This window comes from Bombus pyrosoma, linkage group LG6 (assembly GCF_014825855.1).
Source record: "Bombus pyrosoma isolate SC7728 linkage group LG6, ASM1482585v1, whole genome shotgun sequence".
In the NCBI taxonomy this organism is placed as follows: domain Eukaryota; kingdom Metazoa; phylum Arthropoda; class Insecta; order Hymenoptera; family Apidae; genus Bombus; species Bombus pyrosoma.
The window spans coordinates 5885977-5909746 of record NC_057775.1 but is presented as its reverse complement, the minus strand read 5'-3'; the positions used below and the strand labels follow the sequence as shown (position 1 = coordinate 5909746).

Here is a 23770-nt window from a genome sequence, read left to right as displayed (position 1 = left end):
TCGGTATTTATGGTACTGCCACATTGATTCGTGTAAAGCCGACGGTACTTGACCTCTTCAGCGTAAAGTAGTAGCCGGTCGAAACCACGAATGAATTCGGTTTACTCGCCGTCTACCGGTGGATACGTTGCACGTGTTGGCCCTCCGTGGATAGAGACATTAGCAAGGGTTACTTTATGTACGAGCCGATTCGGCCGCGTTGAAAATTTCATCTGGAACGCGAATTTGCGGCCGACCCAAACTGCGAGCGCATCCTCTGCAATACATAAGCTAATGGCTGAATGTATCTTGCTTTCTGCTTCTATTTTTTTTTTTTTTTTTCTTTTTTTCGCTTCCTCTTTGTTATTGACTTTTAATATCGGGCTAGAAAAATGGCTACCTGTGTTGCGTTCTATCGGTCGTTTTCCACTCGATTGTAAATTTCCTAACGTTGAAAGATATCTCCAGTTTGAATAGAATGTGAGATCACTCTTGGTATTGGTATGCACGGTTCCTCGTTTCAATTTACGTCAAACATCTTCCTGACATCTGATGTTGAAGTATATCGGTTTTTACAGAAGAGTCGATATCCGCAGGGAGAATAATTATTCGAGGATTTGATTACTCGATCGATACGAAACGTTGATGTAGTACGATGAAATGTAAATAACGCGTGACGAGGTTAAGAATGCTGTTTTTACCTTATCCTATTACGGTAATTTTGTTACATTCGTTTAATACGATGCCTCGCGCGGCTAATACACTCCCGAAACTCCCATACGTGTCATAATAAATTCCGGTAATTTGTGCGCCGGCCGCAATGAATTTCACGCGTGTTATTTCCATAGCCGCGTCTCCGGAAAAATATGGCGATGCGAGATAACGAGCGAACAAAATATGCACACCGTCCGGTAAAAACGCTTCCCACGCTCGGAAAATTGTTCGATCGACAAGACCGATTTTAGAGCCGATTAATCTGCCGCTCAATACCAGTTAATAGAGAACTAGATTCTACCCGATAGAGTCTACCAGTTTCTCTAGCAAAACCGAGCAGGATCAACAACTTTATTCTGATATACTGGTAGTTATCCGTGATTTTGTTATTAAATTATATCCTCACAAAGATAAATAAGTGCTTCAAAGAGGCTTGTAAACCACAAAGTAGTCGCGATAATGCAGTCGCTCGAATATAATTTTCAATGAAATATCGATCAATTTCTCTTCCTTTTTTCATCGTCTTTCATCGTCTCTTTCAGCGAAGAGAAAATTTTTGAAAAATTTCCATCTACAGTTTTCCTAACTTGGATTTTAGAACGAGACTATCTGTATTTAAGGCAGTTCAAAAAGATGTATTTGGCGATAAATCAGCAACTACAAGTGTCACAAATTAATGTTAAATCTTCGTTGAAAAATCGTTTCTTGGTGAGATCAGGTTTCCTGATACGAATAACTTGAATTCGAGTAATTCGAATAAACAGAACGAAGCTGGAGAATGAAAAATAATATGAAGCACGTTCAACGAAGCAGATATTTCCTAAGTAAAGATGGAAGCAAGCGGGAAAGGGTCGTCGCAGGTGGCGTTGACATAGAAACGAGATATAAACGAAACAATCTACGTGGTTCGTTCGGTGATAGATGGTTGCCGTGGAAATCTGGCCAGAAGCCGACAGAGAGGAGAAAATTGGTAGGGGATGGAAAATTATATGTTAGCCGGCCAAATATCTGACGCGATTATAACTTGATCTAAGTTGAGCCCGGCATGGTACCTGCGTGATCTCCGTGGCAACTAACACAGCCGAGAAATCTACAAGTGCACCGACGTGCTTCCGCTTGGTAGGAGACAATTCGATCTGGCCCCGAGGACACTTGCACAGAAACAGCACACCCAACCCTGACTGGATATCCTTATTAATTACAACACCGGGTTAAGTTGAATTGTCTCCGTTCCCATTTGCGGTTACCAAGGACGGACTAATTACCGGCAAGTTACATCTCTCGCAGCCGACACATTCTTAGTTCCAATTATTAAGACATCACGATTTTCGTCGACAGCTGGCTAAACTAGTATAAAGGAATAGTTATCGTTATACGAAATTAGACCACTTAGGAAATTATTACTTGTCGAAGGTATCGAATTTTAAACTCGAATGTTTCAACTGTCGAGTTTTTACATCTGAAAAGTGGAAAATGTCTTGTACTTGGTTTAATGCAAACGCGCTTCAATCTAAGAAATTACTATTTAAGATGTATTAAAGAATATAAGAGAATATAAAATTGAAAACTTGAAAATCTAAACTATCGATCTTCTAGGTTTGAAACTCGAGGAATCTCTTGCATTTCGTGCATTTCGATAGGAAGATTTCAAAAGGGGAACAAGATAGTAAGTTAAAATATACCTGGATACTCGAAGTGCAGATCTTTCCAGTGAAGAAAAGTTGAAGTTATATTTTAATAGCAGCGTGAACAGCGCAACCTAAGTGAAACACGAAGAAACTATGAAATACTGATATTTATTTCTTACAAAAAGATTAAAAGTCCGTATTTTTTATATAGGATTATATTTACTATCGAAGGATAGTAAATATTATGTTTCTGATCATCTACCGATACTTATTATATTTTTAAATACAGAATATTTCAATATTCAAAGATCAGCAACTCCAGGCAAGTACTTACATACACATCGAGATAGGAATATCTTCGCAATGTGTGCACTTCAATTTTTGGCAACGTGTATAACATTGTGTATGCTTTTCCATTGTGGAAATTAGTCTCGAAGTGAAATCAATCTTGTGATATGCGAAAGTTATTAATTGCAACAAATCCGTTCCATCCCATAAACATAAAACGGAATAAGTTTCGTGGTAACGGTTTGCAACAAGGGCCTATCTTTTACCCTTGGTGTTCAATTTTTCGGCAGTTTATCCTAAACGTCCGATACTTTAAAAGTTCTCATATCTGAGTCGCTTTTCTATTTTCGGTTGGCTGAAAGTGACGCGATTGACGCGTCCCTATCCATCTCGTCAACGTTTTGTAGAGGTCTTCTCGCGCACAGTATAGAATCCCTTTATCCCTCATCGAAACGACTTCAAATCTCTTCCCTCTCTTCCTTTGAAAATGACTTTTGGATATGCGTCTTATAAATCTCGAGAATACGCTTAGTCAGTGGAAATTGTTACGATATGTCAGTTTGATCGCGTCCGAAATATGTCAAAAATCACATAGATACCAGATTTATTAAAAAGTATTTTGGTATGCTGCCCCCGATGTGATATTGCGCTCTACAGGGGCAATATCGTGAAATTAATTTTAAGTATACTATGCCTGACACGTGACTGAAATTAAATTCGTAAGATGTGCAGCAAAATAGGATAGCAATATTGGATTTAACATATATTGTATATAAAGTGAATTATTATTAAACGTGTTGGTTTATTAAAGAGACGAGTGATAAGATTGTAATTGTCAGTTATATTAAAATCACTTCAAGTACAAGTACAGACATAGTGTACGCCGGTCGTAATCGTCGCTCTCTCAATGCTACTGTTCGACTATACCCTCGTTATTCGACTCTATGACTCGCTATAATGATTGTCCTAGAGAGCACGTTCGTCTATTTGTATCGACCGGTGTTATTACAAAAAGTTCAAGTGTAACGCCGGTTGACGATTACAAAGAACGGCGATAATATTTTGTACGGAGTTTGTTTACCTTTGAACCTGGCAAACCAAAACAACGTTGGCACTCCAAGGCACAACAATATTATGAGTCTTTTCCGATTCGAGTTTTCCATTGACTCATGTGCCGCTACATATATGTAGTATGTATATCGGTCGAAAATGTACAAAACTTTTAGAAATTTGATTGACATCGTGATGAGACATGACTATTATAATTATACTGGTAATATTTAAAATCAATCTGGAAATGTATATTCCCGTTCACAAGTGTCGGAGCACCATTATCATCAGATACGATGCAAATCTTTACGAAGATCGTTCGTATATGTTAGAAGATGAATACGTGTTAAAAATCACAGATGTTGATCCTTGCAATTCTTTAACGTTTTAAATAAAATAAAAAGTGTATGATGTAAATACTAGTGAACGATAGTAAGTATAAGTAGAAAAATTTCTAGAGGATCGAACAACATGAATCAAACCATCCGCGACATGCCGCGAGAAGCAACGTCTTCCAAACTTCGAAGTAACACGAATATCGCGTGAACAGTAGCGAGAATATAGCTAATATCAAAGGAAGAAACTTTGTACGATAATGCTATTTGTAAGGAAACAAACTTCGATCGGCAGCGATAATTATCAGGGTCTCTGCCTTACGAATACTTGAACATAATTTATTTTGTGTCACGTTGAACACAGATGCGTAATATTGCGGTTTCAACAAGTTTCGCGGCTATCCGCAAAGCGTATAATTTACCTATGGATAATCGAGAGTTTACTGTTTCTGTGACGGGTGGTGGAAACCACTGCACCCCCTCTCTTTCTCTTCCCAGCACGTTAATAGAACGAGTAAACGGCTAAGTTCGTTCTCGCGTACAAACGACAGGGGGTGGAAGAGATAGATACGTTTGACATTACCGTACTAACAAAAAGTTTTATTCAGAGAGAAATTTCCATGTTTCGAGCGATGTGATCCGTGTCGCAGCAGGATTCGAGTGCTTACTCGTGTTTAATGCCGAACAGAGCTCCGTGGAATCCATTAAAGCGCAAAAACACACGATTAACTGCCTTCTGCTATAATATAATTCAACCTTCCTGCTGTATTACAGACGCTTATAAAAACTTAATTTAATTTATGAAGCGAACATAAACCGACCCGTAAATCGACTCCTCTCTAATTATAGCTCGTCAAACAGTCAATCAATAATGGGTTCCATTTATATCTGTTGTATCAAATTTGGAAATACAGTTTGTTGACGCGAGGACGCGGCTTCCGGGATCAATTAAATAACAAAGTTTTATTATTTGATATTTGTCTTCGTACCGTTTGGGGGTTATAACCGTGTGTGAGTGCGCAGTGTACATAGTATTGTACATAAGGAAATATTAGTATCCTCAATTAGTAATTTCGACAGACTTTGAAGTACATAACCATATATAACATAATTCTAGCAAAGGCTCTTAGAATATCCTGCAAATCCCTCCAATCCGTTAATATGCTTGCTTAATAACAGCAAACCGAATGAAAAATTCATAACGGAGTTTGATAATGGTTTCTATTTAAACTGATAATGAACGGTTATGTAAATATATCCAACGTACTGGATCATCTCAACCGAAAGTACGGAAGTCCAGTAACGTTGAAAGTACACGTAACTGGGGTATAAAATCAGGTAAAACGAGATTTCTACAGATTCGTCCCATTGTTTCTACCTGTAAACCTGATTTTAATATTATACTAATCCATTATCCATTGCTCCAATATCGCTCACGAGTGTGTCTCTTGATCAAAAATGAAAAAAACTCATCCTCCATTGCTTTCATCCCGTCTACTCCATAGTATCCATATCGGTTCGGTAACGAGATCGCCATTTTTCGATTCCGTTTTTCCCGCCTGCACGATGGTCGAGGGTAACCAGATGAAGCGAAAGGGACAACAGAATCTCCATAATTTCCCTAGGTCTGTCTCAAGAGCCGAGTTCTCACGCTATCGTAACAAAGGCAACAAGAGGAACTCTCCAAGTACACTCGCAAACCAAAACAGAACTCCAAAAGCTATGGCAGGGTTCGAAGGGGCAGCCAGCATGACGACGGCGTTGTCAAGTCTCGGTGACAAACTTCTTACCGTCTGGAGGCTGTGTGATCCACCCTCTCTCTCCCTCTCTCTCTCTCTCTCTCTCTCTCTTTCTCTCTCTGGTGCAAAGCTTGCCTCTCGTTTGCGATTACGTTTCCTCTTGGTCCAGGTCTAGTTTCGCCACTGGTCTCGAATACGTACACAGCAGTGGCCTCGTCACGATCTGGTCTTAGTCATGAGAGTTGCCGCGTGTTAGGTGGCAGACACGATAGCGTTGAATACAGGGAAAGCGGAAGAACGAGAAGGGAGATGGTAGCTAGAGTACACCAAGGGTTTTCGTTGCGCGATCCCTAAACTTGAGAAATCCACGGCGATCCCGTTCCATCTTTGTCGGACGAACCACCGTGTTGAAGCTCATGAATTTCAGACGCATTCGTGCCCAACTACCTCAGGCTTGCGTTAATACATAGGCCAACGCGAATGGACTACACGGACGTGAGCGCACGGCCATGTTTGCGGAAAAGGATACACGTAATTACCGCCCTGGCATCGCTAGCACCTGCTATGAATCTTTTTCCATGGCACATGTGGCTTTCCTCTAATTCGTTTGAATGGCTGTACTGACGCGTGGAGACCTGGTACAACGATTCAGTTATTCTACATAGTGGTTCGTTAGTTTTTCTAACTTTGAGGCAGGTTTTCTAACTACTTCGTAAGGGATGAATTTATGGTAATGTATATAATATAATTTATGATGTACGACATTCTATACTATAATACTATAATGTATGCACCATGTAGATTAATGCAATGTAAATACATTGTAACATAATGTGAAGCAAACACTGTGCCATTATCTGTTTAATACTTGAAAAGTCTTTCTGTGCTGATTATAATTGTACAGTCGAGATCAATTACATCTCTATAATACATTCTTTTGACACACTTTGATACGTGAAACTGACTGCGTTGATCATTTACTAAATAATAATAAGAATTTTAAGAAGTGTGCAAATTCAGTGTACGTCGATAACGCTATTTAATTAAATTTTGATTAAAAACGTCTGCAAATGGTAATATCAGTTTAGCTGTCGACATGGAACGTTCAAAGTATTTCATCTAGGCTGGCTTTAAACTGTCGCGTCTAATTCCTCCTGATTAAAGAGAAAAGTACAGGATATATTTTTTTAAAGAATCGTGCGTCTCTTGCAAAGGATAAGGATGGAAGAGGTATAAAAGTTAAATGTTATAATTTAATTGTCGCTCGTGCATCTTTTTCGTGCTTCATGGCTATATGCCGGAAGAAATATGCGATGATGGATGTAAAAGTCAAGAGATACAAAGCGAAATTCCCGCTACTGTCCAGGAAAACGAATGCGTATGAGAAAATGGACGTAATAATATGTACGTGTATTTCAAAGGAGAATTACGTCGCCATTAGGAATACAAATGGTAGCGTCGCGGTCGTGTTTTATCTCTACTGTTATTTTTCGTGTTTATTTTCTAATATTTCGACGGACCACCGTCCACATCCGAACGTAATCCCAATTAGAAATGTAATATTTGCGCGAGCAAAACGAACGCTGCGTTTGCACGAGTACCAGCACGTACGATCGTGGGAGAAATATAGTCACATCGTGAAATGGTCAAGCACTAAAGCTTACATGTTTCGAAAACTGAAATTGCGATTGAAAACATTATCAGGGGATGTGATAAGGAATTCGAGTTTCATTTAGAATTTATCGAGAACCGTACGATTTCAAATCAGAATTATTGCTTCCGCTGTATTAGCTGCATGAAAATGTATATTTCCGTTGACAGAGGAACCGTCTGAAAAGATAATCTACACATACGTAATAAACTGAAAATTCTATAAACATATATTTAAAGAGAAATGTAAATTTCGCATAAATTTTGATCAAATAGTACGTACACTTAAAAAATATCTTGTATAACATATAATTTAACAGAGCAGATCCTAGAAATGCAAAATTTGTTAGTTACATTTCACGCGAACCACGCACATCGTATAAAAATTTGAAACATATTAAATTGTACGTGGCTTTTGCAATTTGATATTCAAGATACTTTTGTAAAACGTGTACAACTCTGGGTACGATTACATTAATCGATATCACCACTTAATATTTTAATTTATAACCTCGCTACATCGGTTCCTCAAATATCTGCACGTGTCTGTATCGAAGTCAGAAGGACGCAAATTGCTACTGCAGTCAAGCGTAACGTAAAACCCCGGTGGTGCCATTAAATTGAAATCGTAAAACGTTTTCGTAAAAAGACATGCAAAAACTTGGCCGTTTATAGAGAACGTAAATTGTTCGATTGTTTCTAAGTAAAATACAGGCGAAGAAACAAATACGTTGCAAACCTTGTCTAAAGGTATTAAAACACTTATAGGAAATGAAATAAATCTGAAAGATAATTGGAAACTTATTAAAAATTTTTATAATTATTGTCTTGTTTGAAACTGTGAACTATAAAGAATCCATTTTGAATCTGAATATGTAGAATGTTCGACGATTCTCTAAGGCAATGTATTTCTTTTATCGAAGGTTTTATATATTACTTCTACGCTATAATTCTATAATACGAGTTTTAAAGCGATGTATCCAAACGCGTTTCCATGGAAAATAAGAAAAGCGACTGATTGATGCCAATAGCTGTCTATTAATGTTACCAAACTTCACCTTGTCGTCGACAGATACAGAGGCGCGTTTATCGGAAACGTATTATTTCGCTGATACACTGACTCTGGTGACGCGTGGTTAATACAACACGCTAATAAGCTTTGTTCGGCAGATACAACCTACCTTACGTTTAAATAAAATTAATATCTTGTATTTAACCTGCGAGTCTTAATAAAAATTTCATGTAAATTCTTAATCTTTATCAAACAACTAGCTAAACGTAATTATTTTAATCGCTTTGTGTCATAAAACACATCGAAAATATTATTGCACGATTTAATACGTAATACGTTTCCTTGTGTATAACGCGTGTCACATTCGAAAATTATAATACACGACGCATTCCTCGATATCGAACTTTCGATAATTGTATCGTTCGATCTCTGAAGGCATAAGAAAATTTATTCGTAGAATAATACACTCGTCGATATCCTGGATCGTCGATATCGTTCGGGATCGCAAACAAAGAAAGAACAAATGTTTGAAAAATTTCAACTGTAAAGAACTGTGATGCCACTGTAAGTCGAAGGGATGAAAGACGCGGTATAGCGGGCACAAAGATAACAAAATATACTCGCGCCTACTTTTCCTTCCTTTCCGTCGGTCTATCGTGTACTTTATGCTAACCCAAATTCAAGAGCTAACGTTGTATCTTCCTTTCCACGGGTACATTCGAAGCAACGGTGATCGTAGAACGGCGAACAGACAGAGCATTTCAATTGGTTGCTTTTATGCGTTTGGTTATACTTTCAAAAGTCCTACCCACTCCCCTTCCATCCCTCGTACAATTCGAGAATTTGCAATTCCCGACGTCGACGCGTGTATGCGCGCCAGAGAGAAGTCTGATGCCGTTATCTCTACATACTTGCACGAATCTCTGGCTCGTACGACGTGTCTGCATTCCTTTCATCCTCGAAAAGGGAATTAGAAGGCGCGAAATTCGTGGAAAGCTTGATAACGTTAAGGAAACGAAGAAGCGAGGAAATTGAAACGTTGCTATAAAATTCGTGGAAGGAAAAGGACCGTTTACTCCGAAAATTCGACAAAACGTCTCTGGTTTATGACAGGGAAATGTAACAGTGACAACGTAGAAACGAGGAAATAAATATATTCCTTGATAGTTGACGATAAATATCATTTATTTCCTTTGCATTTTCAATCGATCGATCGATTACTCGTCCTCGTTGAATGCACGTTCGAAATTCGATCAATGGAGGATCGAAGAAGATTTCTTATTTTAGTGTCACTTTAAAAATCAAGAAGGAATATCTTAATACAAACGATACGATTATTCAATTTTGTAGAAGTCAATACTATATAACGTTTAACGCAGATTATATTAATATATTGACAAGCAACAGCATCTTTAAAATTACGAACAAAGTAAAATGTAGGAAATGTAAATGTTATCCTGTTCCTCTACTGTGGTCTTTAATTATTTTCCTATAAAAGACGAAAATCATATTTCTCCTATACAATCTTTATTTAATTACTAAATCCTGAACGATTTTACACGTTTGTGAAACCAGTCATTTCACGTGCAACAATTTTAATATTCCTTACTCCTCCGATTAATAGACCAACAAACACAAGCTGGTGCTCCTAGTTGAAACTAGAGCTTTAATTTTCATCGGAGTAAAAAATCCTAACGCGGAAACTTATTTTACTTATACAGAGTGTGGTCGTCTCTGCTCAGGCAGCGATAAATGCTCTTGGACAAGACCGTCCTCGCGGTTTTCTTTCACCAGCGAGTGGCTCAGTCGTAGGGAAGTCTTCTCGAGCCAAGGATTTCCTTTTCTAAAGAGTCGTTGGGGCTAGCTCGCGATACAAGAGCTTATATAACGCGCGTTTTCTCGGCGTGTTTCTCTCTCCTGCTGGCACAGCCAGGCTTTTCAAACCTGTTTTTAAGGTGGATAGAGCGCGCCAATAATGCCGTACGTACGTGCATGCGTTCATTTGCGCTCACCTCGCCGTAACGAAATCATTAACCTGTGTCTACCGGACCCTCCCAACGATAACGTAATCGCGCCATTTGTTGGTCCACCGTTGTGTTATTTAGCAGAGAATCGTACGAAAGGCGAGCTCAGTCGAGACTGCACTGTACGTAATTCGGGACGAAACGCGTCCAACAGAGCATTTACCGTGAGGTTATTCAGGAAATTAAAGTGCAAGTGCGATTCTACGTTCCGATCTTCTTTTGTTTTGCGTTTCGTCGTGATAGTGTCTTGTTTAATTTAGTTTAGTTTAGTTTTGTTTTGTTAAATCAAGTGCGCTTCAAGAACGTGTAACATGATAAAAAATATGCCAGTAAATGGTAAACCGAAGATATGGCGTTCAAAAGAGGATTACCAGACGCACGATGGCGATGGTATCTCTATGTCTACGACATCCGGTTCATCAAGCTGGAAAAACATCGCGGAAATCGAGGCTGTGATGTATCAGGGCGCCAGGGTGAAGCAACGAGGAAATCTTTTTGTCTTAGAGCCCACGAGGATGGTTATCGTCGATTCTAGACAGTCCAGGTATCGACTTGACACGAATAATCTAGCGCTTTAATGTTGAGAGTTAATACAATTTCGTGCAAACGAAGGAGAGATTTCGTTCAAAGGCAATTACGTAAAATGTGAATAATTTTTAACACGGGAAACTCGCATATGAATTTTGTCAATATGTGAATTTCAAAAGGAAAATATTTACGCACGAAATATTGTATGATTTGGTATTTTCTTTTGCCGCTTTTTTAGCTTCTACACTTGTGCAAACATGGTTCTGTTCGGGAACGCGTGTATATTCTGTTTTGTGTACATAATTCAGATTAAACCGGCAATAGATATATGTATATTGGAAGAGCAGAGGTTTTCAACGTTAGAGATACTTTAATAAATCTGTTGTGTTTCAAAGAATATTGTCAGCTAACAAAATTTCAATTTGCATAAATATATCGACTTATTCACATTTATTAGAAATAGAAGCGTAATAAGAAGTATCTTTATGGATACAAACTACGATACAAAATTTCATTATATATGTTACGTACAATAATAAAACAAGGATAATCTATTCAAAATGTTTGTGTGCGCAATCACGTCGAGATACATATTCAAATTTATTAGAAACAGAATTTTAATCAGAAATATCGTGGTTAAGAATAATACGAAGAGCATGAATAAGAAACTTGGCCACATGTATTAGCATAAAACGATAAAACGAGAATAATGTATTAATCGCCCATAAATATATTCGTAAGTACAAAATCTTTTAAACGAAATTACCGATCGCGAAATTGTTAATACCGTTGGACGATTTATAAAATTACCAAAAAACCACAAAATAATGAAAGACATAACCAAAATAACAAGCAACGAAATTTCCAACAAGATAAACCTATATTACCAATCCACCTAACTGGCGTTTCAATGGCAGAAACGATATTGAATCATGTATTCTATTTTTTATACCAAGCTAAAATACCACGTGCTGTAAAATTTTCTAAAACGACAGAGTACGACATGTACACGTCTGATAATAATAATCTGGTTTGGGGGAGGTAGGTAGAGCATAAAGAATCAAACGTTCGACGTGGAAAATTGAATCGAGCTAGTCGGGAATAAGATCCCGTTCCTGGAAAACTATTTGAATGCATTCCGGGTAGTTGGAAAAAATACCCGGGTAGCATCTGTTGGTAGTCGGCTTTCATTCTAGAAGACGTTCACGTTGCTGCTTCTTGTAAACCTCATTGCCTGGAACTTGCAAACGCATGCACGTGCGTGCCATTCGTTCGGACCCTGTGTCTACAAAAGTATAAGGTACAGGTGCAAGGGAGGAAGTGACGACTGCAATTGCGACTCGGAACTACTGGCCACGAATACATTCTCGCAGCGCACGTGATCTACTATACGTTGTTTCTTTAGTAAGCGTAGTATTCTCCGCTTCGTTTCGGCCATTCCGATCGGATAACGTTCCATGAAAGCACATAAACAAATGCCCTTGCTCTCACGCATTAATTTTTAAACGCGCTACCGTTCCCTTGACATCGATGCCAATATTTCTTTATTAGGAAAGATTTATTAGAATACCACTTGCATAACAAATCTTGCAGCGTGCTGCTTAAAACGACAGATTTAAATTTGTACTTAAATTAACACAACCGTCTTCTAAGGCAACGAAATTTCTATAAATCGATTTATTAAAATTTTTGCGAGATACGAGGACACTTACAGGTACAGTTTGACACTTTTGCCGATTACATTGCGAATATGCAGTCAACGAGGACAAGTAAGAGCAATTAATCAATCGAAAACGGGGGAAAAAATGAATGACATTTATCATTCGTTCTCAAAGGAGCGATATACGATAAATATATTGATAAACGAAAAATCGAAAGGAGACTTTATTCGCATTATATATTGCGATTGATTAGGATCGTGTGATGTTCTTGAAAAACGTGTAATATAGTAGCGTCTGTAAGAGTTACGCATTTGTAAAGAATTAAAATCAAGCTGACGTAATAACTGTAGAGTATTCTAAAAAAGTATGTACTTGTTATATCATTATCCAAAGGCGATTTTATATTTTACCTGTGAAAATTCAGTTATTTTTCGATTTCACTAATTAAACGATTGATAAATCTCTTATCGCGTGATAGATCCATTTAAAAAAATAACTTTTACCTTAATAACTCTTTTTTTAATCCTCGCAATTTAATTTAGTAAGTTATAAAGTAAAATCTAGAAATAGCAGAATTTTCAACGGCTAACCTTCACTCTATAAGGTGAATTTAGATGAATTTAGGTGAATTTAGGTGAATTTAGGTGAATAGGTTATCGAAAAAATTGCGTAATGTATACCTACGTACGCCTTATATGACCCCGAAGAATATTAAAAAAGTAATTGGCCAATTTTCAATAAGATCGAAAGCACAAACTTCGGCAGCTGTACTCCAGGTATATAAATTCTTTTGGCAAAAGAGGTAAAGGCCATAATACGGGAGGCTACTCGACGGGCAAAAGTTAGTCGAAGGCAAATAATTCGAAGGGCGTTTTCATCAAAACGCCAATACATTCGACGACAGGACCGATCGAAGTCAACCAGGCATATCAAAAGAGACCAGGAAGATAGGTTAGGTTTTCTAGCTACGTATAAACTCGGTCTTCCGTTAACGTCGAAAAAGGCATCGACGTCGGTGACGACCCAACAGTCGAAGCTCTCTCCATTTGGTCAAAAATAAATTATAAGGAAAAGAGTTTTAGGCTGCATCATTTTCGATCCTCTTCTCTTTCGAGGAAGATCCGAAAGAGGAGAAACTGCTCTATGGCTGTTCAGAAACTAGTCGACCAAAAGGAGGTTTACATTGATCGGCAAATCCCAATCGGTTTCGTCATTAAATATTTACAGCCAGGGGCCAGGAGTCCAGGGATAAAGCTGTACCCTCGTGGAAGCTCGCGTTTACGTAAGTAAACGCAAGTAAAGCACCAAAGCTACGCCGCCGCTGTGTCTTTATTATATGCAGAGAATTTCATGGTAAACGGATTCGATAAATAGATTCCAGTTCAGATTATCGACACAACCAAATCAAGTAATCGGCCGCGTTCAATTTCCCGTTACCACGATATTTACGTTGCGTAATGGTTAATAAGCTTCTGCAAATACGCCAAGTTAGAGTTGGTTAACCAATACATATATCGTGGAATGTAAAATATTCGATTTACAAGAGGCGAACGAGTTTCGTGAAAGTAACTTAACCTGTTGTTGTTGCAAGGTAACGATTTATTCTTTATACGCGTTAACCGTAATCATCTCGCGATGCAGCGGTTTCTAACGAGGCAACTCCACGTGTAACATTCCTATTGCAGTAAATGGCCATTGAGTTAGGAATATACGGAAACATTTTTATTTATAACAATACTATTTCATAAGTGATAAACTACTCTTAGGAAAAGTAATATATGTAAGTACACATGTATATACATACTGAAATCGCTTCGATGTTTTAACTCTAACACAAAAATAAAAAAAGTCAAAAATTTTGAATAATCCTAATTTAATACAACAAACACAGTTATCAGGTTTACTCGAACTGTACTTACATATCGATTTTCGACCATTAAAAGCGTTCCGATTATTTGAATATCCCAGAAGGAAATCTCGGAACAATTAACGTTTAATCGAGTGTCGTCTTTATCGGAATAGCAAAATGAACGAGTGGCAAAGTCGCGAACACTCGCACGCGACGCAACCTCGGTTTGCAAGAATCGGTGCGAGAGCAACTCGATCGAAGAATGATTCTAATTAAGTCGAATCCCTTTTATGTTAATGCACCGGTGCCGCACAGTTTCTCCAAACTTGTCGCCAAGACCCGCGAACTCTTCGAGACTTTATCGGATATTTAAGCGCTTGTCTTAGCGTTCGCTCATTTCGAAGTACGGGCGCGCGCTTTGCCGCGCAAGTACCGACGTCGGGAATATTTATTCAGCCGAGCTCCCTGTCGAGGACCGCTCGATTTGTCAAGATTACGCGAAATCGAGCCTTCTCTAGTTTGAGGAAACTAGAGACTGTCACGTATAGCTACCGTACGGTTTTACGTATACTCTTGCAACGGGACGATGGGAGCACGCGAGCGCGTAATTCGACTCTACCGAGAATGCCGATGCATTTGCATAATTGTGCGTACAAATTTCGAACTTTGCCAGAAGGATTTGCCTGGCTCACCGCGAGCCGTCGCGGAGCGAAGCTGAGCGGCTCCGCGTCTACGCCACTGTGCAGCTGCGGTTCCTCGTTCGTAGATTCCGAATTCTATCCGATGAATTATTTATGCGAATACGCGTCATTTTAAAAGCAGCCGTAATTTCCGAGCGAGTTCCATCGCGTCTGCATTTCGGTGCTCCGCGCCGGAAACGTGTACGACGCCACTCTGCTCCAACGAAATATTTCACCTTAATTTCTCTGTATCTTTACGACCCATGTATCATAGTAATATAGCGAATAAATGCAGGGCGTTTTCCTTGAATTACGTTTTATATCGGTTAAGATAAACATCTTACAATTAGTTAGCTGCATCGATAGAAAACATTGTGTTAGGACGAGTTGAGTTAATTCAGAATGACGAATATTCTGATTTATGATCTTCTTACCTCAAAATCTCTTTTTTTTTTTTTTTTTGTTAAATTTTGATGACCATATTTTTATGTAGGTTGAACTGAATATTTGATAAACGTGGCATTCCTTATGAAATGGTCTAATACTTATCATCAAGCTATGTCGCGCAATCAAGTTTAAGAAGAAATACATAGATATTCAGAAATTTCAACGTTTCTATAAAAACTTGTGCACCATAACCCGCATTATTGAACAAGACAGCGCATTCATATCACTGCAGAGTTTCGTGGGAGTTTAATATTAATACACAATTTCGCTTACTGTCTTGAAAGCTCCGGTACACGCGCGTATTTCTAGCATGAAATATTTATACGATCATACGGTAAGGATACAAATGAGAATAACGCACCTGTTTCTTATCTTTTGTACGCGTCGGTATACAGATGTGAAAGTAGAATCGGCATCGAAAGCTTTCCTAGTGTGAGCAATGATGGAACGAGGTAACCAACCTCCCTTACACTCGATCGAAGCACACCCCAGTGTCTCGTTGCTATATCTTTTACTCTGTGAGATTTCTGCAATGCAACCCGGCACGAGTATCATCGGCAAACGTGTAAAAAATACCCAAGGGACGTGTACTAATTCATGAACCCTGGTTTAACGATTTCCAGATACCTTCGCTATCGTAAAATCAAGAAATATAAGAAAAGAAGAAACGCGGCCGATCTTGATCGAATATTATGCAAAACAGCTGTCTTGCTACCTATAAAACGTCACGTAATATCTCACTGAAAACATCTTAGCATCTTAGAGATTTTATTCCAAGAGAAGCGATTGAATCTGAACAGCTTTTTCAAGAATCGAGTGAAGTTCACGAGTTTGCAATAACGAGTTACATCGCTTCAAAGTACCGATCATTTGAAACAGGGGAACGTTCCCGTCAAGAATAATATTTGCAACATTGCGCGAACTTATCCAATTTCCGGCGAGTTAAAAAATGTACATTAATCTTATCCCTGACGCGAACTTCGTTCGAAGCTCATTCTCGTTTAATACGTTGCATACGTATTCATTCAAAAGTTCTACGGCGTAGCTCGATTCGGTTTTTTATCCATCAGAGAGATTAACAGCCGACCATTCAATAATTTAATAGCAAACTACAAACTTTGCTCGCAACCGAATTTCTTCTTGCACATTATTAAACGCTACTCTTATGTCGGTAATAATCCTTAACGGGTTTGATAATAATTTCCTAGTGACGTTTCAAGCTTTCCTATGTTTTCGTCGAGTATCTTAATGCTTATGAACGACAAATCGATCTTAAGTTCTATGACGATACGCAAAAAGTTGATCAGCGAGGGAAGAAGCGACAAATAGAAAGACATCAAACGAATAGAACAGAGAGAAAGGGAGAAGAACATCAGCGAGTAATATCGATCAGTATTCAAGTTTTCCAAGCAAAAAAACAGCTACGTGAAGTAGCTTTAAACCTGGCCCTCTGCAACGTTCACAGCGATTCTTCACAACGGTTGACAGACTAAATACCGTTTCTTGACAACTTTTTATACAAGAGCTTGGCCTCCTCCAGCGAAGAGTTTCCGGCGCCAGAAGCACGTCGACTACAGGGGTGGATGTAAGATGGAAAGAAACGTAAGAAAAAAATATGTAGCCGACGTTGCACGCATATTACAGACTGCCACGTACGAGTGAACACGCTCTCGCATGCCACTTTCTACAAATCCGGTGTAATCGAGAGGGTACAAAGGGGCATGGAGTGGCGCGTCGCAACAATACGTATTCCACGGAGCAGACTGGTGAAAATATACATAAATATACATTTTTATGATGAATATACTGGAGGAAATATATAGCGCTTGAAGAAGGAGATTCCAAAGGCGAATAACGATGGATGGTATAGAGGGGTGGCGGGTCAGGTGCAGCGTATGATATCAGAGAAACTCGTAAACGGATGTAAAGAAGAAACGTCACGTCTAACACCGGATATTTCACACCGCGACTTCCGTTCTCTTCGTTTCTCTTTCGTATTTTCGTTTGATGAACGTGCGTTATAATGTAACGCGGCCAATTTGACTTCTGTGATGGAAGATACGTCCTGAGATATTTATCTAACCGATAAATGCATTTATGTTGGTAAAAAATGTTCTCATACAAATTTTAGTACACTGTGTCCTCTTTGTAAAGAATCTGCAAAAATATTAGTATTAATAACGCTAAAAAAAATAGTATTAACAACTAAGAAAAGATTCTCATTAAGCTAAAAAAAAAGAGTTAGTCACACATTGAAGAATTTGCAGCAATAAAAAGACAAAAAATATTTTTTGCAAACATTTCTTAGAATGGCGGGTATAGGTACATAAATGAAAGACTTTTCCATGAAAATTAAACTAAAATATTTGTTACACGACGATAATTTAAATATTATAGGAATGCATGTATGTGAGGGAGAATACTCATATTTCCTAGATTTTAATTACAATTGAGAATAGTCCGTAATTATTTGTTTTCTAATTGCACCATTACAAAAACCAATGGCTCTATACATTAGGACAATTTCTCTCCGCCTTTAGCCTCTACCGAAACTTAATTAAAATTTTAACGAGGAAGCAGTAAATGGGAACTTGATCGTTTATAAATGCATTTAAACAGCATTTCTGTCTCTTTGAATTAATCATTTATTCAAATAATTTTTTAGAGCAGCAAAAGCACCGAGTAATTCAATTTCAATGACAAATTGTATAGTTAACTTTTGTCATTAAAATGCAATCTAAAGATTTCATTTCCCCATACTTAGCTATTATTCATCCCTTAAATGAAGTCATCTTAGATATAATTGAAGTTGTCCCATCATCGCGACTCGCATAATCGTTCGCTCGGAATTAGGTTGGCGACTTTTCAGACAGCTTACGCTATCTTTTAATTAGCCCCGAGCAATATATTTCGATTCACATTTTAAAATCTAAGAAAATGCACTTAAAACCGTAGTAGATGCCCAGAGGAGAGGGACAGTAACTTTTCGAAGCTTCAGAACTTACTTTCGATTCGATATTCCCAATCGTAAAGAAAATGCATTGAAAATTCAGTGATAATTAAAGGAATGTCTAAACATGCTTATTAAACCATCTTATAATGTTAATCGACAAAATAAATTCATAATCCGTACGGTACTACGCGTTATTTAATTATTCACCATGTTTCCAGATTCTGTATCCTAATTTGCACGACGTGCACGGAAGCAACAACGTGAATTCACGCGAAATGCATATTAATCTAACGATAAATATCGTTAAGAGCGATGTTTACGATGAAAGTTTCAGCAGCTGTGGAAAATTTTCGATTCGATCATCTCCCTTGTTTGTAGATACGCGATATGACAAACTTGGCGCTAATATCTGACCTCGTTCATCGAGAAAGTGGAAAAGGATTTTAATCGAGCGTTCCAAGATTTTTCTATGGACGACGGCGTCGACTACGATCGTTGGAATACGAGTGTTGGAAAATGAATACGTGATCGCGTTGAAAGGCTATCGTTGAATCCGTAACGACCGGCTGTTATACGGTGCTGTCGTTCACGGAAATTCCTCCGCTTTGGCGCGAACCCACCGCCACCATATACCGTTAAGGAATATAACGCGCGTCTTTTTGAATTACTACGGTACGGTGTGATACGGCAGATCGCTGCTTTTAACCGGACATAAATAAAAGCACGCTCGGTCGGGTAATCTCCGGAATTGATTACTCGGGTGATACCAGCGCGAAAGCGAGAGACTTTCGTTTACCTCGACGTCATCAAATAGGGCGTAGACGCTAGGCTAGATGGAGCTGGATAGCTTGCCTGATTTTATCTGGTCTTGCGTTTTCGCGCACGTCCACCAATTCAAAAACGTCCCTCCCCATCCAGAAGAGCGATTCCTTCGTAACGCCGAATCCCCTCTGTCCCGCGTAAATTTAATCTCTATCGTTCGCGTCAAAGTGAATTTCATAAAACAGACCGTCCTCCTTAATTTCTCTCGAGAACATTTCCGTTTCGTTGTTCCATTCTTCTCATATTTGACTCGATTACGAAGGGGAAAGAGAGAAACAACATCGATCGAACGAGGAAAGAACAAGGAAAAGAGGAAGGGGGTGGGACAAATGGATAAGGGAGAAGAGAAACGTGTTCGAACCGATCCGGGATTCTTGCGGACTAATCTCGAGAACGAGGTAAATGGTAACTGATCAACGGGGAAGAGACGCGGATGAAAGTGGAACGTGACGGTCCAGAATGCAATTGAATTTCAGATTTACGCTCGACAACGTAATACGACTTGGAATTACGTTGAATCGTACGTATAGGCTACTCATGCATACCGGTTGCAAAAGAGCATCCGTCAGTTGGTTCGATTCGCTTCGCTTTGCTTTGATCGTTAATTCGTTTCTAAGACGACGGCGATGGGCGCAATTCTGAACGAGATTGAAGCCTTAAAAAATTATATTTGAATTGTTTGACTAAATTTTGGAGCGCGTGAAATACTACAGGTTTAAAAGCAATTTACGAGATATCGAATTTAAACCGGCATGTTACGACAATGTACGTATATCGTGTCATAAGACATAAATTAAACGTGCAAATCGTATGATGTTTACCGTGTCTAACAAAGTCTTTCTTCGGTGCACGAAGCTTTTCGTTCGAGTCGTTGCGAACTAGATCTAGCTGGATCGTTCCTGTTAAGACTCGCGATAATTGTTGTAGAAACGATCGATTATGGATCTGGTTTCTCTTCGTGTTTAACACTACGCGTAACAAATTTCTTCATCGAATATCTCGTAACGGTAATTACAGCTCTCGATCACAGGGTTCATACTTCGTTATTACAACACGTTACCCGACTCGTTTACAAAATATTTGTTTTCCTTGCAAAATAAAAATATTATTAGGAAATTTGTTAACCAAACGGAGTAAACACGATGATATAATATAAGATAACGAAAATTATCTGTATACATATATCGTTAAATCTAAGCACGTGCAACGACGACTCCACTCTGATAAAGCAACTAAATACATAGTAACAGCGCGATAGATAGCATGGATTCCTACAGAGCCGACGGAGCAAACCCTTCGGGATAAAACAAAAGTTGGTGTTATCCAAGGTCGATTAACGTTGCCCGGTAGTCAGGTAAATGTTTTCCCTCTTGCATCGGGATCCTACATCTTGCAGCCAGATGTCGGTAGACCGTCCGTAACCGGTTCGATCCGCTCTACACCGCGCACGAAGCGACGCGCATTCCCATTGACCAGTCTGTAGTCTGAGTCGTGTATTCGGGCCAATAGTAATCGTGCGGTGCCTTTGAGAACACGGTACGGTCTCTCGTTAGTCTTGTCTCTCGTGGTGCGTTTTCACACGTCACACGTCGGAAACGGAAAAGGGCAAACGAAGGAAAAGAAGAGAACAACGACAAAAGTTACGTCAGAGCACCGCGTCGGTTAAGGAAGGAAAAGGCAAAATCACGAGTTAGCTGTGAGAGCTGTCGCGAAGGGATCGAGCAACAGAAAGAAGAGAAGAACACAAAGATCCCTGACGCTTCGTAACCGTTTGTCGCGTCTCTGTTTCCGTACTATCCTGTTCGAAAGTCGCAGAGAAGCTGCAACTCTTTTTCGGTACCAGAATTCCGCAGCGAGAGCCGCGCAAGACGAGGTGAGTCACAGGTCGTGCACCAACCACGCGCAATTTCCTAGTCGAGACTTGTTTGCAAGAATCGAACAGGTAATAAAAAGAAATTCCCCAACGTGACGTATAATATTCCGATCGATGACGATTGCATTTGCCTTTGTCGTCTCTATCACTGATGTTTGAACGCGTGTAGGTGCGTGTGTCCGTATCTGTATGTATGTGCGCGCGTTCGGGCGTTCATTTCCTCGCCACATTTTCACACGACTCTTTCTGTTTTAATGAATTGTGGCGACTAAGTATAACCGACAGCGACGTTGCTCGAAATGAGTCATAGGGCATTCTAACGAAGGTCGAGCTTCACCTTGCGAGACCAATCTCCATTCTCATCCCTACGTTTTTTAAACCAGCTCCCGCCACTACGGGATTTAACATTGACTGTCGCACGAGTGCGTCAGCGATACGATCGAGAGCTCGATACGTCACACTGGTAGCCCGGGTATGCGATTACTCGACGGGAAACGAGGTTAGACGTTATACACGCGGCTATCCACGCGAAAAATCAATACACGACCCTCCTGTGCTACGATTCAAACGCGCACCGATACATTTCTACTATTGCAGCAATTTTACCTTTCGGGAAAAACGATGATCGCCGTGGTTTCTGTCTTTGAAAAATTCCTACGTGTGCGTGGACACACACGCACACGTAGATGCATATACCAGTCGTAGACCGCAGCTGATCCCCATAGTTTAAGTTTCCACGGTCGTACGAAGCTTATATAAGTTATACGACGCATCGTACATGCTTGTGGAGTAATTTTAATCGAACGACTCGAGAGAACGATCGGAGAGGTTGGAATCGAACGTTTCGTCAATAGCTTGTAATATTTACGACTGTCTTCCTGTTCGTGATAAAAGTTTAATGGGATTTCACGGCTACGCTCGAATATCAAATTAACGGGCAGTAGAACAAACAGGGGTCATTCTTTAATACGGAAATCGGTTTATTTTCGTTCGTGAATCTACATACGTGAATCGAGCTTTTTACCATCTTCTTTCTTATCGATTTGTTTTCCCATACGCGCGTCAAACACGAAATATAAATTCTTCAAGCTATGCTTGTACGTATGCGTATATATTTACATCAGGATTTAAAATCAAGTATTTACCTCAAGCAACGTTTATCGAAGGGACAAGTGATCCCTTTTTTAATCGTAATATGCCGCGTACTTTTATCGGGTTAAAGAATTTATAGAACTTCGAGGAGCTCCGATAAAATGAAAAACCAATTGCGCGTTTAAACTGTATATTTATAATCTTACCCTGAAACGTCGTGACTTTATTTTCGCTTTATTTTTCTTTTTTTTTTTTTTTTTCTATATCACGTTACGAGAACTCGATGGTCACGAGCGTAACGTACAATATAACGGTCTTCGTAGTCGAAGAAAGAAATTTCTTGGTGAGCGAAGGTTTTAATTGACAGGAAGACCGTCAAATCGCCACGTTAATACCCCTTGGTGTTCCGAAGAGGGTCGTGCCCGTAAAAAGTGATTTACGCTTTCGTTTTTACGGTCAATAACGGGACATGGTAGAAAAGAAATTTCTTTTTAGCGAAGCGGGTCGCGTCGACCGGATTAAACGCTTGCGTTACGGGGCGTTATTTTCTTCGCGACATCCAGCCCGGGTATAATTTATCGATCGTTATCGTCGCTTCGACATCATGCGAATTCGTCCGAACGCAAATAATGAGATACGAAATGAATTCGTGGTCCTCTTGTATAATTGAACTAATATTATTAGTAAAATTTGGCAAGTGTGAGTTGACAGTATTGACAAATTTCGTCATACATGGTAGAAGAAGTTTGGTAATAAAACAAGCATACAATTGTACGATCCAATATAAAATTGTAAAATTATAAATTATCTGTACTAATAAATTCTCTTAGATAACCATACGAAATTTGTTAATGAGAACTATCCACTTTAATTAAAATGTTCTATTTAGCATTTTTTAATTTTCCATAGATTCATAAATTCTTCATAGATAATTACGATTAAATATTATAAATTGTGTGAAAAGAAAAATGGCAGAAAGAAAATTATATAACCGCGGTCTTTTCAGATTCAAAATGTCAAATAGAATATTTTAAATCGGGAGGACAGGTGACAAGGTACAAATTAAAATTCATGGTTGTAGTATTCGACGTGAAATTTAAAAACTTGTAAATTAATAATACCAATAAGTTGTTTGAAATAATTTTTGTTTAATTACGAATAATCGTAAAAATTACTTAGCAAAAGACTAAATAGAAGTTTACAACCTACGACTTATCTCTTGTTGATTCACTGATATTAGTTACTAAATTATTATGCAAGAGGTCTTACGTAACGAAATAGTAAGAAAAATATAAAAATCGATTGAACATCGAATCTTCGATCAGGCTTTTTATTTATTCACAACTTTTGCATGCACGTGGCTGTTTTCTCGGATACATATGCAAATACACGTCCAAAGTCATCGGCGAAGCGTGTAATCAGTAAATCGTATGAATATTCGAATTT

The 23770-nt window shown here is 38.8% G+C and overlaps 1 protein-coding gene across 7 annotated transcripts in view; it reads left to right on the top strand.

Moving 5' to 3' along the window:
* The window catches only part of LOC122568285 (protein NDRG3), a 107857-nt gene that overhangs the window by 53374 nt on the left and 30713 nt on the right, over positions 1–23770 (top strand). For 5 of the 7 annotated variants that reach the window (XM_043727864.1, XM_043727863.1, XM_043727861.1 and 2 more), the window contains exon 1: positions 20847–21232. The exons of 1 other annotated variant lie outside the window; for it this stretch is intronic. The gene's annotated coding sequence lies outside the window, so the exon portion shown is untranslated. Of the gene's footprint in view, positions 1–20846; positions 21233–23770 lie in introns of those variants that run through there. One more of the 7 variants, XR_006317040.1, reaches the window with a different exon arrangement.